We start from the raw sequence: 12,557 nt of genomic DNA, 5'->3' as shown, positions 1-12,557 counted from the left end.
TAGGCTCAAACATGTTCTAGGAAAAAAGAATTCTACATTTTCTTACTCTCTTCCCCAACATTTTGTGATTTTTGATGTCCCTTTTTACATCTTCATGTTCATCCTTTTGGTGTTCATTGTGGTTATCATCACTTTCACAAAAATTTTTTGATCTTTTTTTCTTTAATCTGCATACTGACTTAAGTTTCCAATTTTGATTTCTCTCTTTCCTATAGATTTTTCTTTTCTGTTTAGAGAAGAGAATAGTTCATTTTAGAATAGGTTTAGCGTTGTTGTTTTCTTTTAGTTTTTTCTTCTCTGATAAATTCTTTATCACTCCCTCTATTCTAAATGATGATTTTATTGGGAAGAGTATCCTGGGTTTCAGGTTTTTTTTCAATTTCATTACTTTCAATCTCATCACTCCCTTCTGGCCTGCAATATTTCTGTAGAGAAATCAGTTTATAGTGTTACTGAGGTTCCCTTGTGATTAACTCAGGATTCTAAAGGTAGCAATAGAAAAACACAACTTTTCATTTTTATTATATGTCTTGGTGCAAGTCTGGGATTTATGTCATTTGGGACCCTCTGTGCTTCCTGTACCATGATAACTGTTTGCTTCTTTATTTATTTTTATTATTCAATGAATTTATCACATCTGTAGTTGTATAATGATCATCACAATCCAATTTCAGAATTTCCATCCCACAACCCAAGCACATCCCCCCACACCCCCAAACTGTCTCCTCCAGAGACCATAAGTTTTTCAAAGTCTGTGAGTCAGCATCTGTTCTGCAAAGAAGTTCAGTCTGTCCTTTTTTCAGATTCCACATGTCAGTGAAAACCTTTGATGTTGGTGTCTCATTATATGGCTGACTTCACTTAGCATGATAATTTCTAGGTCCGTCCATGTTGCTAAAAATGCTGATATTTTGTTCGTTTTAATGGCTGAGTAATATTCCATTGTGTATATGTACCACATCTTCTGGATCCACTCCTCTGTCAGTGGACATTCAGATTGTTTCCATGTCTTGGCTATTGTAAATAGTGCTGCAATGAACATCGGAGTACATGTGTCTTTGCAAGTCATGGTTTTCTCTGGATAGATGCCCAGGAGTGGGACTGCTGGATCAAATGGTAGTTCTATTTTTAGTTTTCTGAGGAATCTCCATACTGCTTTCCACAGTGGTTACACCAATTTACAATCCCACCAATAGTGTACTAGTGTTCCTTTTTCTCCACACCTTCTCCAGCATGTATTGTTTGTAGACTTTTTGATGATGGCCATTCTGGCTGATGTAATGTGGTACCTCAGAGTGGTTTTGATTTGAGTTTCTGTAATAATGAATGATGTTGAACATCTTTTCATGTGTTTCCTGGCCATCTGTATGTCTTCTTTGGAGAACTGTCTGTTTAGATCTTCTGCCCATTTTTTGATGGGGTTGTTTGGTTTTTGTTTTTGTTTTTTTGTTTTTTTTTTTTTTTTTTTTTTGGTATGGAGCTGCAGAAGGTGTTTATAAATTTTGGAGATTAATCCCTTGTCAGTTGACTCATTTTCAAAGGTTTTCTCCCATTATGTGTGTTGTCTTTTCATTTTGTTTAGGGTTTCCTTTGCTGTGCCGAAACTTTTAAGTTTAATTAGGTCCCATTTGTTTTTTTGTTTTTGTTGTCAATACTCTGAGAGGTGGATCTGAGAAGATGTTGCTGTTGTTTATGTCAGAGTGTTTGGCCTATGTTTTCCTCTAAGAGTTTTATAACGTCTGGTATTATATCTAGGTCTTTAATCCATTTTGAGTTTATTTTTGTATATGGGGTTAGGGATTGTTCTAATTTCATTCTTTTCCATGTGGCTGTCCAGTTTTCCCAGCACCACTTACTGAACTAGCCGTCCTTTCTCCATTGTATATCCTTGCCTCCTTTGTCATAGATTAGTTGGTTGTAGGTGTGTAGGTTTAATTCTGGGCTTTCTATCCTGTTCCACTGATCAATATTTCTGTCTTTGTGCCAGTACCATACGGTTTTGATGGTTGTTGCTTTGTAGTATCATCTGAAGTCCGGGATCCTGATGCCTCCATCTCCATTTTTCTTTTTCAAGATGTCTTTGGCTATTCTGAGTCTTTTGTGCTTCCAAACAAACTTTAAAATATTTTGTTCAAGTTCCATGAAAAATATCCTTGATAATTTGATAGGGATTACATTGAATGTGTAAATTGCCTTAGGTAGTATAGTCATTTTGATAATATTAACTCTTCTAATCCAAGAGCATTGTATATTTTTCCATCTATTTGTGTCATCTTTGATTTCTTTCATCAGTGTCTTATAGTTTTCAGAGTACGGGTCTTTTGTCTCTTTAGGTAGATTTACTCCTAGGTATTTTATTCTTTTGGATGCAATGGTAAATGGGATTGCTTCCCTAATTTCTTTTTCTGCTCTTTCATTGTTAGTGTATAGAAATGCCATCAATTTCTGTGTATTAATTTTGTATCCTGCAACTTTGCCAAATTCGTGGATGAGCTCTAAAAGTTTTCTGGTAGAGTCTTTAGGGTTCTCTAGGTATAGTATCATGTCATCTGCAAATAGCGATAGTTTTACTTCTTCCTTTGCAATTTGGATTCCTTTTATTTCTTTTACTTCTCTGATTGCTGTGGCTAGGACTTGCAAAACTATGCTGAATAGTAGTGGTGAGAGTGGACATCCTTGTCTTGTTCCTGATCTCAGCAGGAATTCTTTCAGCTTTTCACCATTGAGAATGATGTTCGCTGTGGGTTTGTCATATATGGCCTTTATCATATTGAGGTAGGTTCCCATTATGCCCACTTTCTGAAGGGTTTTTATGAGAAATGGGTGTGGGCTTTTGTGAAAGGCTTTTTCTGCGTCTATTGAGAGGATCATATGGTTTTTATTCTTCAGTTTGTTAATGTGGTGTATCACACTGATTTGCAGATATTGAAGAACCCTTGCAACCCTGGGATAAATCCTACTTGATCATGATGTATAACCCTTTTAATGTATTCTTGGATGTGGTTTGCTAGTATTTTGTTGAGGATTTTTGCATCGATGTTCATCAGTGAAATTGCCCTGTAGTTTTCTTTTTTTGTGGTATCTTTGTCTGGTTTTGGTATCAGGGTGATGGTGGCCTCATAAAATGAGTTTGGGAGTATCCCTTCCTCTGCAATTTTTTGAAATAGTTTCAGAAGAAGTGTTAGCTCTTCTCTAAATGTTTGATAGAATTCACCTGTGAAGCCATCTGGTCCTGGACTTTTGTTTGTTGGAAGTTTTTTAATCACAGTTTCAATTTCAGTTCTTGTGATTGGCCCATTCATCTTTTCTATTTCATCTTGGTTTAGTCTTGGAAGATGGTACCTTTCTAAGAATTTGTCCATTTCTTCTAGGTTTTCCATTTTATTGGCATATGGTTGCATATAGTAGTCTCTTATGATCCTTTGTATTTCTGTGATGTCTGTTACTTCTCCTTCTTCATTTCTAATTTTATTGATTTGAGTCCTCTTTCTTTTTTTCTTGATAAGTCTGGCTAAGGGTTTATCAATTTTGTTGATCTTTTCAAAGAACCAGCTTTTTGTTTCATTGATCTTTTCTATGGTTTTCTTTGTTTCTATTTCATTGATTTCTGCTCTGATCTTTATGATTTCTTTTCTTCTACTAACTTTAGGTCTTGTCTGTTCTTCTCTCTCAAGTGGCTTTAGATGTAAAGTTAGCTTGTTTATTTGAGCTATTTCTTGTTTGCTGAGATAGGCTTGTATTGCTATAAACTTCCCTGTTAGAACAACTTTTGCTGCATCCCATAGGTTTTGGAGTGTGTATCTTTGTTGTCATTTGCTTCTAGGTATTTTTTAATTTCCTCTTTGATTTCCTCAGTGATCCATTGGTTGTTTAGTAGCATGTTGTTTAGTCTCCACGTGTTTGTGTTTTTTGCAGTTTTCTTCTTGTCGATTTCCAGTTGTATAGTGTTGTGGTCAGAAAATATGCTTGATAATGATTTTAATTTTCTTAAAGTTACTGAGGTTGGATTTGTAGCCCAGGATGTGATCAATCTTAGAGAAAGTTCCATGTGCACTTGAGAAGAATGTATATTCTGCTGCTTTTGGATGAAATGTCCTATAAATATCTATTAAGTCCATCTGGTTTCATGCATCATTCAGGGCCTGTATTTCCTTATTGATTTTTCTGTCTGGATGATCTGTCCATTGCTGTAAGTGGGGTATTAAAGTCCCCCACTATTATTGTGTTATTGTTGATTTGTCCTTTTAAGGTTGTTAGCAATCAGCTTATATATTGTGGTGAACCTATGTTGGGTGCGTAGATATTTAAAATTGTTATATCTTCTTCTTGTATTGATCCTTTGATCATGATGTAATGACCTTCTTTGTCCCTTAAAATATTTTTCATTTTAAAGTCTATTTTGTCTGTTATGAGTATTGCTACTCCAGCTTTCTTTTGATCCCCGTTCGCATGAAATATTTTCTTCCATCCTCTCACTTTCAACTTGTATGTGTCCCTAGAAGTGAAGTGGGTCTCTTGAAGACAGCATATATATGGATCTTGTTTTTGTATCCATTCAGCCAGTCTATGTCTTTTGGTTGAGGCGTTTAGTCCATTAACATTTAAGGTAATTATTGATATGTATGTTGTTATTGCATTTTATTGATTGCTTTGGATTTGTTTGTGTTGCTCTTCTTTCCTTACTTCTTCTTCTCTCCTCTTGTGGTTTGATGACTATCTTTAGTGTTGTATTTGAGTTGATTTTTCTTATTTGTTTATCAGTTGTACATGTTTGGTTTGCAGTTATTCTGAAGTTTTGATATGAGAGTCTATATATATATGAGATTGTTTTAAGTTGTTGTTCTCTTAATTGCAAGTTCATCTCCAGTGTCCTGTATTTGTACCCACCTCTTCTCATGATTTCTGATCTGGGTGGCATAATTGTGCATGGATGATTTCGTATCTTTACTGTATATATACCTTTACTGGTGAGCCTTGTCAGTTGTGGTATTTTTGTTTCCTGTTGCTGCCTTTTCTTTTCTGCCTAGAGAAGTTCCTTTAGTATTTGTTGTAAAGCTGGTTTAGTGTTGCTGAATTCTCTTAGCTTTTGCTTATCTGTGAAGGTTTTGATTTCTTCTTCAAATCTGAATGAGAGCCTTGCTGGGTAGTCATCTTGGTTGGAGGTTTTTTCCTTTCATGATATACTTAATGTATATCATGCCACTCCCTTCTGGCCTGCAGATTTTCTACTGAAAAATCTGCCCATAACTTTATTGGGGTTCCCTTGTATGTTAATGGCTTCTTTTCCCTAGCTGCTTTCAGCGTTTTCTCTGTCTTTAATTTTGGTCAGTTTGATTAATATGTGTCTCAGTGTATTCCTCCTTGGGTTTATTTTATATGGTACTCGTTGTGCTTCCTGGATTTGAGTGAGTGGTTCCTTTCCCATGTTAGGGATGTTTTCAGTTATTATCTCTTCAAATATTTTTTTCTGGCCCTTTCTCTCTCTCTTCTCCTTCTGGCACCCCTATAATACAGATGTTGGTGCGTTTAATGTTGTCCCAGAGTTCTCTGAGACTCTCTTCATTTCTTTTTTTTTTAATTTTATTTTCCCACTATACAGCAAGGGGATCAAGTTATCCTTACTTGTGTACATTACAATTACATTTTTCCCCACCCTTTGTTCTGTTGCAACATGAGTATCTAGACATAGTTCTCAATGCTACTCAGCAGGATCTCCTTGTAAATCTTTTCTAAGTTGTGTCTGATAAGCCCAAACTCCCAATCCCTCCGACTTCCTCCCCCTCCCATCAGGCAGCCACAAGTCTTTTCTCCAAGTCCATGATTTTCTTTTCTGAGATGTTCATTTGTGCCATATATTAGATTCCAGTTATAAGTGATATCATATGGTATTTGTCTTTGTCTTTCTGGCTCATTTCACTCAGTATGAGATTCTCTAGCTCCATCCATGTTGCTGCAAATGGCATTATGTCATTCGTTTTTATGGCTGAGTAGCATTCCATTGTGTATATGTGCCACATCTTCTGAATCAAATCATCTGTTGATGGACATTTGGGTTGTTTCCATGTCCTGGCTATTGTGAATAGTGCTGCAATGAACATGCGGGTGCATGTGTCTCTTTTAAGGAGAGTTTTGTCCGGATATATGCCCAAGAGTGGGATTGCACGGTCATAGGGAAGTTCTATGTATAGATTTCTAAGGTATCTCCAAACTGTTCTCCATAGTGGCTGTACCAGTTTACATTCCCACCAACAGTGCAGGAGGGTTCCCTTTTCTCCACAGCCCCTCCAGCACTTGTTATTTGTGGATTTATTAATGATGGCCATTCACTGGTGTGAGGTGGTATCTCATGGTTGTTTTGATTTGCATTTCTCTTATAATCAGCAATGTTGAGCATTTTCTCATGTGTTTGCTGGCCATCTGTATATCTTCCTTGGAGAAATGTCTTTTTCTCTTTTCTGTTCTGCATCTGTAATTTCTACTAATCTGTCCTCCACCTCACTTATTTGTTTTTCTGCCTCCTGTATTCTGCTGTTAGCTGCTTCTAGTGAATTTTTTATTTTAGTTACTGTATTTTGTATCTCTTCTTGTTCAAGTTTTATATCTTGTATCTCTTTGCTCAGTGTTTCCTGTAAGTTATCCATCTTTGCCTCCAGTTTATTTCCAATGTCTTGCATCATCTTCAGCATCAACAGTCTAAAGTCCTTTTCCTGGAGGCTGAGAATCTCCTCATCACTTAGCTGATTTGCTGTGGGGGTTTTTGTCCCTCATCTAATTTATAGTTCTCTATGTTTTCATTTTTATAGGTTTTTGGTGTGGTGACCTTTTTACAGATAATAGTAGCCTCTCTTACTTCTGGTGTCTGCCCCCCTGCGGCTGAAGTCAGTATGGGGGCCTGCTGTAGGCTTCCTGGTGGGAGGGACTGATGCCTGCCCACTGGTAGGTGGAGCTGATTCTAATCCCTCTGGTGGGTGGGGCTTAGTCTCTGGATGGGATTAGAGGTGGCTTTGTGCCTTTAGGTAGCCTGTTTACTGGGGGGTGGGGCTCTGATCCCACCTGGATAGTTGTTTGGCCTGGGGCTTCTCGGAACTGACTAATGGGTGGGGCCAGATTTTCCCAAAATGGCCACCTCCAGCGAAAGACACTGCTGTTGAATATTCCCAAGAGCTTTGCCTTCAATGTCCTTCCCTCACAACAAGCCACATTCACCCCTGTTTTCCCAGGATGTGCTCCAAGAACTGCAGTCAGGTTTGACCCAGATTCCTATGGAGACTTTGCTCTGCCCTGGGACCCAGTGCATGTGAAAGTGTGTGTGAGCCTTTTAAGAATGGGGTCTCCGTTTCCCCCAGTCCTGTGGAGTTCCTGCACACAAGCCCCACTGGCCTTCAATGCCAGATGCTCCAGGGGCTCTTTCTCCCAGTGCCAGATCACCACACATGAGAGTTTGATGTGGGGCTCAGAACTCTCACTCCTGTAGGTGAGTCTCTGTGAACCAGTCAGTTTCCAGTCTGTGGGTCTTCCCACCCAGGAGGTATGGGGTTGTTTATATCATGTAATCACCCCTCCTACCTCTTTGGGTCCTCCTGTTTTTCTTATGGAGTAGGATATCTTTTTTAAGGTTTCCGGTCCATTTGGTTGAAGAATGCTCAGCCTTTAGTTGTGAATTTTGTTTAGGAGAGAAGTTGAGCTCCAGTCCTTCTATTCTGCCATCTTAATCCCATCTCTGTTTCCTTCTTTAAATTTGGCTAATTTTCAACCCTACTTCCTTCAAATACATTTTAATCCCCTGTTCTCTATCTTCTTCTGTTATTCCCTATTATGCATACATTGGCATGTTTTATAATATCCCATTGATATCTTAAGACATTGATTTTTTTTCATTTGATTTTCTGTCTTCTGCTCTGATTGGGTGATTTACATTGTTCTATCTTCCAGGTCACTTATTCATTCATCTGCATTATTCATTCTGCTATGCGTTGTCTTTAGCTCAGCTTTCATCTTGGCAAACTAATTTTCTAATTTTTCTTAACTTCCCCTTAGTTTCTACTTCCTTTTATAATTTTTATCAACAGTCCTCAGTTCCTTCAGTATTTTCATTCTTTCCTTTTTCAGCTGGTGTCTATTAGACTGAAGAGATCTGTTTCATAGTTTTTCTTTTAGGTGAATTTTCTTGATCTTTTAATTGAGAGCAGTTCCTCTGTCTCTTCATTTTACTTATATTTACCTTACTCTATGAGTTGAGGAAAAACAATTATATACTGTGGTCTTGGAGGGATATTATGTGGGAGCATCCCCATGTAGCCCATGTGGGCTTGATATTTTTTCGTGTGACAACTGTTTTTAGTGTGGATGCCTATGACCTCTTTGCTCAGTGTATGCTGGCCATCATCGCCTTCATAGGAAGTGTGACTGGTGTGTCCTGGGCCTGGATTCTGAGTGAGTCCTCCTCTTTTCTGTGTGGTTGTCACTGCCCTGTCAGGGTCTGAGCCAGTAGTCTGTGCTTTCTCATCCTGAGTCTCCTTGGTGTACCACTGTGGGTGGCTTTAGCAGTTGACTGCTAGATGGTAGGCAACCTGTTTCCAACCTGAGTTCCCTTTAGGGCTCAGTGTCAGGACAGCTATAATATGGCAACTTGATGGCTGTAACATTCTGTTTACTGATATGGCAGGTGGCATTCTTAGTTGATAAATTGAAGCATTTTTCTTTCCTGTCTAGTCCTCCAGAAATTGGAGATTCTTGCATTCTGAGCAGCCTTATCAGATGAATGGGAAAAACCATTTCCTGTCATGTGCAGGAATCTTGCTATTTTGGGGACCAAGAAATCCACTAAGGTGGAGCCTGATGGCAGGCCTTTGGCATGGATTTCCTGGCCTTGAGAGGCCTCTGGAAAATTCAGTCTGCGACCTCTTCTAAGAAGTTCTACCTCAGCCAGTTCAAAGAAGCCTATATGGTCCATTGACCAAACTAGTTTTGCAAATGAATTAGTCTTGATTTGGTGGCATTTGGAGATGACAGTAATTTTATAGAGAGAAAGATTATTTCAATAGATATTAAATTCTAGTTCTGTTCATTGAGATTTGTATTTATAAAAGTTATTGTGTTAGCACATTTGCTGTTATGTTTAGGAGGAAAAGAAAAATTATCTAGTGAAATTGTCACAGAGTATAACTACTCAGTGATGTATAACATTGCTTGCTTTAAGTCTGATGCTACATGCACACATACAAGTCTTGTGTAATAATCCAGTATAAGTAATAAAATGCATGGCCTATAAAGTATTTCCCCATTACCATACCTCTGATCCTGTCCACAAGATCTGATTAGTTTTCCCCCAATGTGAATAACTAGGTAAATATAAAGGAGGCCTGGCACTGAGGGATGTGATCTGAACCTGGAGTAGGAGCCAAGCACCCCAGATATTTTGGTCATCGATGTTTTCTATTGAAAGATTTGCAATAAAAAAGGAAAACGGGGAAATCTGTACATAGCAAGGTATGGGGAAGTTAGGAAAAAAGAGGACCCCCCCCAATCTGTAAACATTACTGTACAATGGACTGTATTGTACAGTACTGTACTGTACATAGCCCCTTCTGGGCTATGTTGCATGTAATGGAATAGGCTGGCTTCTGGACATACAAGTCCAACTAGTGGGACTACTATTTGTTTGGAAAAAACCTAATGAATCCATCCCTAATGGATGGAATATGAAGTGGCAGACCTGTACTGTGACTGCTGACTCCTGGCTAAGCCACCAGAATGTCTCTTTTAAAGCTGAGCCTTCCCCTCCCCATGGGGGTGTTCTGTGTCTGTGAAAGCCAGAGGTAGCCTTACGTTCCTTATATAACTAGGCAGCATGCTGCTATTGACTCCCTCTCCATTGATCCAGTATGTGATTGGCTCCAAAATGTGCCCACATCCTGAAAAGTGGTTGTTCTTAGTGTACTAGGTATCTTACTCTTGATACTCTTTGGCTGCTGATGTCTGTGTGGTATTTGGTTGCAGTGCCCCTCCACATACCTGACTCCAGGGATATCACAGAAGGGGGGGGGGCCAAGGTTATAAAGTCATGCAGGGTATGTACAGGTGGTATGTATGATCAGGCCACTCAAGATGGCTGTTCTTTCTTTTTCTTTATTTTTTTGGCCACACCCATGGTATGCAGAAGTTCCCAGGCCAGGGATTGAACCCATGCCACAGCAGTGACAACACTGGATCCTTAAACCTGCTAGGCCACCAGGGAACTCCACGATGGCTATTCTCTTTTCCCTGTACATTCCCTGCTCAACCAGTGCCTGCTTCACCTACACCCTACCTGACCTTCCACATACTGGCCCCGGGCCCCAACTAGTGCTGCTTCTTATCAAAAGGGCTATGAGGGGCATGCTCCTTGGCTGGTTTCCCTAGTAACTGATAAGCCAACTTGTTATCAGTTCCTCCTATAACTGGAAATCTCTTCAATCCCTGGCCTGGCTCAGCATTGCTGTGGGCTGTGGTGTAAGCTGGCAGCTGCAGCTCTGATTTCACCCCTATCCTGGGAACTTCCATATGCCGCAGGTAGGGCCCTAAAAAGCAAAACACAAAACAAACCAAAAAGAATACATGTATTTAAATAACATCTGTCAAACTATTTTCCTTAGAGGTTATAGTCATTTATGCCCTAACAGTAGGTGAGAATGTCTTTCTGTATTTATTTTTATTAAATTAGCTTCAGGTTTACAAAACAATTTGACATTATGAAATGATCAACACAATAAATTTGAGGGGGTAACTCTATAAGGTGATGGTCGTAATATCATCCATCACTTTATAGAGTTACCCCCCCAAAATTCTTTTTCTTGTGATGAGAAGTTTTAAGATTCACTCTCAGCAACTTTCAAATACATTTTAGTCCCCTCTTATCCACAGTTTGTTACCCATGGTCAAAAATACTAAATAGAAAACTCCAGAAATGTTTTAAATTGTGCACCAGCCTGAGTAGCATGATGAAATTTCATGCTGTCCCAATCCATCCTACATGGGGCATGAACCATCTCTGTTCATCATATCCCACCCATGAGTCACTTAATAGCTAACTTGGTTTTCAGGTCAACCATCATGGTATCTTAGGGCTTGTGTTAATAACCCTTACTTGACTTAATAATGGCCCTTGTGCAAAAGCAGTGATGCTGGCAATTCAGATCTCCCAAAGAGAAGCCATAAAATACTTCCTTTAAATGAACAGTTGAAAAGTTCTCCACTTATTAAAAAAAAAAAATCATATGTTGAGGTTGCTAAGACCTACAGTGAGAACAAATCTACCCATTCAATTGTGAAGAAAAAAAATTATGCTAGTTTTGCTATGATGCCTCAAACTGCAAAAGTTATGGCCACCATGTGTGATAAGTGTTTACATAGGATAGACAGGCATGAAATTTGTACAATAAGATATTGTGAGAGAGACCATATTCAGATAACTTTCATTACAGTGCATTGTTAAAATTGTTCTATTATTGCTGTTCATCATTCACTGCGCCTAATTTTTATCATAGGTACATAAGTATAGGAAAGGACACAGTGTATAGAAAGTTCAGTCCTACACAAGGTTGCAGGCATCCTTGGGGGGGGGGGTGTTGGAACACATCCCCCACAGGTAAGGGGACGGCTGTATGCAGTATAGGGTTGTTAGCTATGGTCACCATGCTGTCTATCACATCCCTGTGACTAATTTCTTATAACTGGAAGTTTGTACTTCTTAACCCCCTTTACCCATTTCTCCCACCCCACCCTCCACCCCCTGCTTCAGGCAACCATCAGTCATTTGAAGTTTTGTTTTTGCTTTTTTTAGATTCCACATATAGGTGATAACATACAGATTTTGTCTTTCTCTGACTGATTTCACTTAGCAAAATGCCTCTGAGGTTGATTCACTGAGGATGATCCATCCATGTTATCAAAAGTGGCAAGATTTCTTTTTTATGGCTGAATAATATTCATATATATGTATAGGCACACACACACATATATATCAATAGACATTTAGGTTGTTGCAATATATCGGCTATTGTAAATAATGCTGAAATGAACACAGGGGTACATATATCTTTTCACATTAGTGTTGCGGTTGTCTACAGGTAAATACCCCAAGGTGGAATTACTGGATCACCTGGTAGTTCTACTTTTATTATTTATTTTTTAGGGCCACACCCAAGGCATACGGAGGTTCCCAGATTAGGGATCTAATCAGAGCTACAGCCGCTGACCTACGCCACAGCCACAGCAATGCAGGATCCGAGCTGTGTCTGCTACCTACCCCACAGCTCATGGCAACGCCGGATCCTTAACCCACTGACCAAGGCCAAGGATCGAACCAGCAACCTCATGGTTCCTAGTTGGATTCGTTTATGCTATGCTACAACGGTAACTCCTATTTTTAATTTTGTGAAGAATCTCCATACTTTTTTTCCATGATGGCTGCACCAATTTACAATCCCACCAACAGCGCACAGGGTTCCTTTTTTTCCACATGCTCACCAACACGTTACTTCTTATCTTCTTTATAATAGTCATTCTAATAGCATGAA

The 12,557-nt window shown here is 39.0% G+C and overlaps 1 long non-coding RNA gene across 1 annotated transcript in view; it reads left to right on the top strand.

Moving 5' to 3' along the window:
* The window catches only part of LOC110260690, a 37,884-nt gene that overhangs the window by 22,683 nt on the left and 2,644 nt on the right, over window positions 1-12,557 (top strand). The window contains exon 2 of the long non-coding RNA XR_002343990.1: window positions 10,000-10,070. This is a non-coding gene — a long non-coding RNA (uncharacterized LOC110260690). The remainder of the gene's footprint in view (window positions 1-9,999; window positions 10,071-12,557) is intronic.

The sequence above is a fragment of the Sus scrofa genome, chromosome 5 (genome assembly GCF_000003025.6).
Source record: "Sus scrofa isolate TJ Tabasco breed Duroc chromosome 5, Sscrofa11.1, whole genome shotgun sequence".
Classification (NCBI taxonomy): Eukaryota; Metazoa; Chordata; class Mammalia; order Artiodactyla; family Suidae; genus Sus; species Sus scrofa.
This window is presented reverse-complemented; position numbering and strand designations above follow the sequence as displayed.